We start from the raw sequence: 5,879 nt of genomic DNA on the forward strand, positions 1-5,879 counted from the left end.
ATGCCTAGGTTCCTCCGTGGGTTCCAGCGTCGCTGTGCTGCTATAGTGAACTAGAATATAGTCGCTACTGTTAAAACATGGTTACATCGTGGGCTTTGAGCCTTACGCCGACGCAACTTTTCGGGTGCCAGGTCGGCGAAGATGGACCCTGCGAGCGACCGGTACAGTAACACTTGTGTCGAGAGGCCGCGGTAACCGCGGCACAACTCCGGCTTGCAGAAGCTCCGACCGTCAGCCTTCCGATCCCAGCCGTTTCGGAACTACGCATTGGTATGTATGTCCGAGTCTTGCAGCCTAGCCTACGTTTGACCGTTGCGAGAGTGCGCAATCGCTAACCGAAGCTTTCGAACAGGTGCAGCTGCGGGCGGTGCGTGCCGATGCCGACTGCTCTTGAGAGCATCTGGCGAGATCCCGGCGGCGACTACGTAGTTGAAGCAGCCGTCTGGGTGTTACAGATCATCCGCATTTACTCCAAATGCTTCTTGATCATGGACTGCTAGTCGAGAACACAAGGTAAGAACCTTGAGCGAAAGGCGAGATAACTTGAACAAGCGGCACCTGTTTTTCATTTTCTCGAGCAAGAAATGCTGTAATGAAATCTATTGCGGAAGGCAGTGTTAATAAAATAAAGCTTCCCCTTTAACGTTACTTACCTGCGATCATCTACACTGTCTACAGTGTTGATATTGCGCCACGTTAGCGCGAACACATCGCTGGTTTTCATATTTTTCTTGTTTTCGTAGAAGCGCATGAGCATGACGTTTCACCATGCAGATTACTGGTTTGCTTAATTCCATGCACGAGTAAATGAGAAAACACGCATCATCTGATAGTGTGAACTTGCTAAATGGAAAGGGCATGCACATTGATGTGAAGTAACGAGGGGGGGGGGGGGGACGCTGTCCGGACACATTTGCTTGTTTTATTAGCCAGGTATGACCTTCAGCAAGTGCAGCACTTCAAAACATAAATACATAAGGAATGCCACAAGAAATGCAGTAAATAAGTACAAAAGCAATCTCATATCGGAGGACTCTGTGCTAAGTGAAATTGCATGCAGTGAAGTAGCCTGTCTCCTGCGGAAGCCGTGGGAAAATGCACTAAAAAACGACACAGAAAAGAAAAACACACAGAGCAGGACTGGCTTCTGCAGACGATCACTAACTAGCCGACAACTCTTGTTATAGCCTGTCCCCACTTGCTGCCAGAACAATCAACATACCAGCACTCAAAGTTTTATTTGCTAGTTTTTTTTTACCCACTTGCATTAGGTGAGTGTTGTATAGTGTGCAAATATAATTAAAAAAATTGACTTCACTGATACCATCATCAACACCTGCACACAGTAAACCTCTCCAAAATGTTTTGACACTGACATTTTACATGTGCTGAAATGTAACAACCAAAAAAAAAAAAAAAAAGAAAGAAAGACGTTCTCCCAAAGGCCAGTACACCGAAACTTCCACAGTTTGAGTAAGTGTTGGAAATTTTACAGTTAGCAAATGAAGTTATAGAGTAGTTTTGCGGCACTTGCAGAAAGTTTGGCACGTGCCGTGTTGTGGGACAACTGAGAGCTGTTGACAGAAGTGCACTTGTAGTTTATGGCTCCTTCGAATAGAATGACTCCATGCACAGAGCTGCTTAATGCATAAGTCGCATACTTAACATCTTCGTGCTATGCGGATGATATCAGCGTGGACATTGACAACGGCCACAACACTAGTATAGAGGGTGTAAGACGACTACCAGGTTTTGTCAGTCAAAAGCTGCATTGCCTTCAGGCATTATTTTGCTGCAGTAGCAAATTGTGATTGCACTTGAGTTCTAATATTGGGTGGGTCTCATTCTCTCTCAATCACCTGCAGCAGAATTCAAAGTTTGCCATACTTCCAGGGAGAATAAATTGACAGTGAAAGTTACACTGTGCAGCTTCTGTTAGACGGGAATTAATTGTACAGATGCATGAATAACTTTCAAATTTGTAAAAGACCTAAATCATATTGCTGAAAAGTGAATATTGCTTTTTCTCTTGTCAACAGGAGGCACCACTACATCTGCTACAGCCAGCTTGCGCACTGGCTTTGGGGATGCCTCGGCAGACATCACAGTAAAGTCCTCCCTATTTGTAATGCAAGCCAAATAAGGGAAAGGTTTCCATCTGACAGTTACACTGGTTTCCAGTTTGCGCAAGGTTTGTAGAGTCATCACCTTATTCATTCTGAAACAAGCCGGAAAATATGAGAAGAGAGAATTGCAGGACAGCTGGACTAATAACTGGAATTTTACTAAAGGATAGAGGCAAAAGAAGACTTGCACAGAGATGCACATGTAAAAAAGGCCCCAAAAGACTGTTGACCGATTTCTTAGCCACACACACGTCCTTAGCCTTTGCAGTATAGTGTGCCTTTGGACTTGGATCTGTGGCTTCCCTTTTGTAACGAGTGGTTCGTGACCATAAGGAATTTGCTTTTTTTAGATTTTGATTTTTTAGACCCGTTCTGCTTTCCACGCTTTCACTGCTTTGGGGGTTTTTCGTGCACGTGCATTTCTGTGCAAATCTTCTTTTGCCTCTTTCCTTCAGTAACATTTCAGCTGTTAGTCAAACTTTGTCTTGTGCTCCTCTCACGTGTTTCGTCTTCTGGCTGGTTTTAAGATGAATCAGTACCAACTCATCCAGTTGTTAGTCTTGTTGATATCACTAGCCTGACTGCACCCACTGCTGGGAAAATGCTTCTCCCATATCCATCCGAATAACCCGATCCTGTGCCAGGTGCATGATTCTCGCAAACTTCCTAATTTCATCTGCTTGCCCAAGTTTCTGCCGCCCCCTGCTAAACTTGCCTTCCCTCGGAATCTAAAAGACATATATAGGCTCACTTAGAATGAATTTTGTGTACTCACTCCCTTCCTTTACCTTTGACGGGTAGAATTTTTCTTCTTTTGGAACTGACCGCAGATACATCAGCTGCATCCATATGATCCCCGCAGACTTCCTAATCTCATCTGTCTGCCCGAATTTCTGCCGCCCCCTGCTACGCTTGCCTTCCCCTGGAATCTACAAGACATATATAGGCTCACTTAGAATGAATTTTGTGTGCTCACTCCCCACCTATACCTTTGATGGGTGCAATTTTTTTTAGCACTGACCGCAAATGCATCATAATTGTGCAGTTGTGTATATACCTGCTTGTATAGATGTCTCTCCCATATCTATCCAAATAACCCGATCCTCTGTCAGCTGCATCCATCTGATCCCCGCAAACTTTTTATCTGCCTGCCTGAGTTTCTGCTGCCCCCTGCTATACTTGCCTTCCCTTGGAATCTACAAGACATATATAGGCTCACTTAGAATGAATTTTGTGTACTCAGTCTCTAACTATACCTTTGTCGGATGCATTTTTTTTTTTTTATTTAGCACTGACCTCAACACATCATGATTGTGAAGCTGTATATACACATTTGTATATTTAGGAGAGAGGAAGACAGCAAAGAAGCGTGAATAAAAGATGTCTTGCTCTAGGTCAACTTCCTTCTAGCCTAAAAATTTTGTATGCACTGATGAACCTGCGGCCAACCAATAAATTATTTTGAAAGCAACATGTCTCTAACACTCATTTGGTAACATTAGATAATGCCCAAATGTACTACAAAGTGGTGGTCCTTGTGGCACTGACAAACCTAGATTTTCTAGTTGCCGCGTTCACCTTTACACGACCTCGAAAAATAGTGGCTCATGGGGAATAGAAAAATCAAACCGTTTTCTGCAAAAGCTGCTTTGAAAGGTGGCCACTGTTTTCAGCATTTTGCTGTCTCATTCAGAAGTAAGGAAGCATAATCAGCAATCTGTAGACATGCATACAATAATATGTGCCTTATACTTTGAAATGTACCAGACTTTAACCAGTCATAAAACAGCGTGCTGAAAAGGTATGTATAGTAAAGCCTCCTTCGTTGATGATACCCGTAGTTTGCATGAAAACATCTGCACTAGAACCTGCATGACGTTGAGTTAATTGGCCTGCTGGTTGAATATGCCACCAAAATGCTGGTAATACAATGAACTTTGTCGGTGCTGGGGTCAAGTCTAGAAATATAAAGTTGGGATGATTTAATTGTGAAACCTTGCTGCTGAATTCACTGCAGGCTAGAATGTAACAGGATTAAAGGGCAGCTGTAGACGTAAGGGCAGTCCACATTGTCACGGCATCTTATGCGTCCTAGTACACATATCTACATACCGTGCATGTTTTGCTAGTAAACAATGTAACCACAGATTTGCGAAGCTCCAAGAATGCTACACTGATGCTGTCTGAGTAGCTGCTTGTGTCGCTGAATATTGTGAAAGCCTTTTGATGGAACGAAAACTGCTTGGTGAATACTTATGCAGAGTGAGGTTGGTCAGGAGCGCAGGTGATATGTACACCCTCGCAATTTAACCATACAAGCACAGACTGTATGATACTCATACAAATTGAAAAATATAAGGGAAGGAATTGAACTGAAGACTTCGCGGTTCGACAGTCCAAACTTCTACTACATGTGCTGTGGGCTGTGTGTGCTAGCCCGCCTGCAATCTGATTGCCCGAGCCAGGAAAATGGTACACACCCATATGAGCACCACTCCCAGTACTGTTTAACATGTACATAGAAGTGCAAGTGCTTGGGATAAACCTTGGCTGCCGCAATGCACCTCAAACAATGGCATGTTAGCCAGAATAGCAGGTTGGGCTTGTTGGTTTTCCATGCTGAGGTAACAGCGCAAAATGTGGACGGGAGCACAAGACGAGAAGACGATGAGACATTGTGTCGTCTTCTCGTCTTGTGCTCCCATCCACGTTTTGTGCTGTTACTTCAGAATGTCACGTGCCTGCCCAATATCTACATAATTGTCACACGAACCACTTTGTGTGTATTTACGACTACTTGCACAACACCATTGCCACCCACTGATGATGAGCAGCTGAACAGCAATTTTTCACGTACACTCCGCTGCCATTAATTACAAATGCTATCACGCTAAGACTTCCCATACCACCCCACCCAACCTCTGTGTGTAATGACTCAACCTTTGGTGCGTTTGTATGTTCTCGGGATACTGGAGAAATCCAAGATATCAATTAGTAGATTCAAGCAACTTAATCTGACATACATCTGGTGAGAATATTACAACTCTATCCATGTATACACAGATCTGTATCACCGCAAGCGTCGCCTACAATTGTGGTGATGCCGCTCATAACATGACTCATCTTTTTTTTAAGGGCATAATTCTCCACAAACCGCTGCTGAGCTTGTGGCCCCTTGGTAAGAGGCTTTCCACATCTGTGGGAAACCACTTTAGAAGTGGTGTGAATTCACAGTTTCAAAGCCTGCATTACAAATTTTTGAAAGTTTTCAACACCACACCCTTACCAGCCTTTGGCACTACACATCACTGAGTTCCTTATATCTACTTGTGCTCAAGGCCACAAGGTAGTGCTTTAGTGGATCCATACCCACTTGCCAATTATATGCCATTATGCATGCTTTCTCCATAGACTGCATCTAAATGTGGTTTCACACACAAATATTTATACTTAATTGGACAGGCGGACTGCCCAGAATGTTCCACATGTGACATTACGGAGACTCTGGAGCGTGTACTAGTGGTGTGTCCCAGTATATGCGTGCAAAACAATAACTCGAGTTACTTCTTTGAAGTGTTTTGGCAACAGGCCTCTCTCAGAGGACTTATTGGCCGGTTGGCCAGAAATGGAAAGCTCTACAGGCAGTGCAGGCTTTCTGCTGCTTCTTGCATGACACAGGACTTGACTCGTGACTGTGGTGCAAGTTACTAGTCCTGTATATATTTTAATCAAGTCATGACCCTCTTTGTTCTT

General features: G+C 43.8%; 1 long non-coding RNA gene across 1 annotated transcript; it reads left to right on the plus strand.

The window, feature by feature from the left end:
* Nucleotides 1-343: 343 nt before the first annotated feature.
* Nucleotides 344-3,756, plus strand: LOC146186560 (uncharacterized). Its single transcript, XR_014708137.1, has 3 exons — nucleotides 344-513; nucleotides 2,040-2,191; nucleotides 3,416-3,756. It is a non-coding gene; the product is annotated as an uncharacterized LOC146186560 (long non-coding RNA).
* The last annotated feature ends 2,123 nt before the right edge of the window (nucleotides 3,757-5,879 follow it).

This window comes from Amblyomma maculatum, chromosome 6 (genome assembly GCF_055883805.1).
Source record: "Amblyomma maculatum isolate TAMU_Amacu chromosome 6, ASM5588380v1, whole genome shotgun sequence".
NCBI lineage: Eukaryota > Metazoa > Arthropoda > Arachnida > Ixodida > Ixodidae > Amblyomma > Amblyomma maculatum.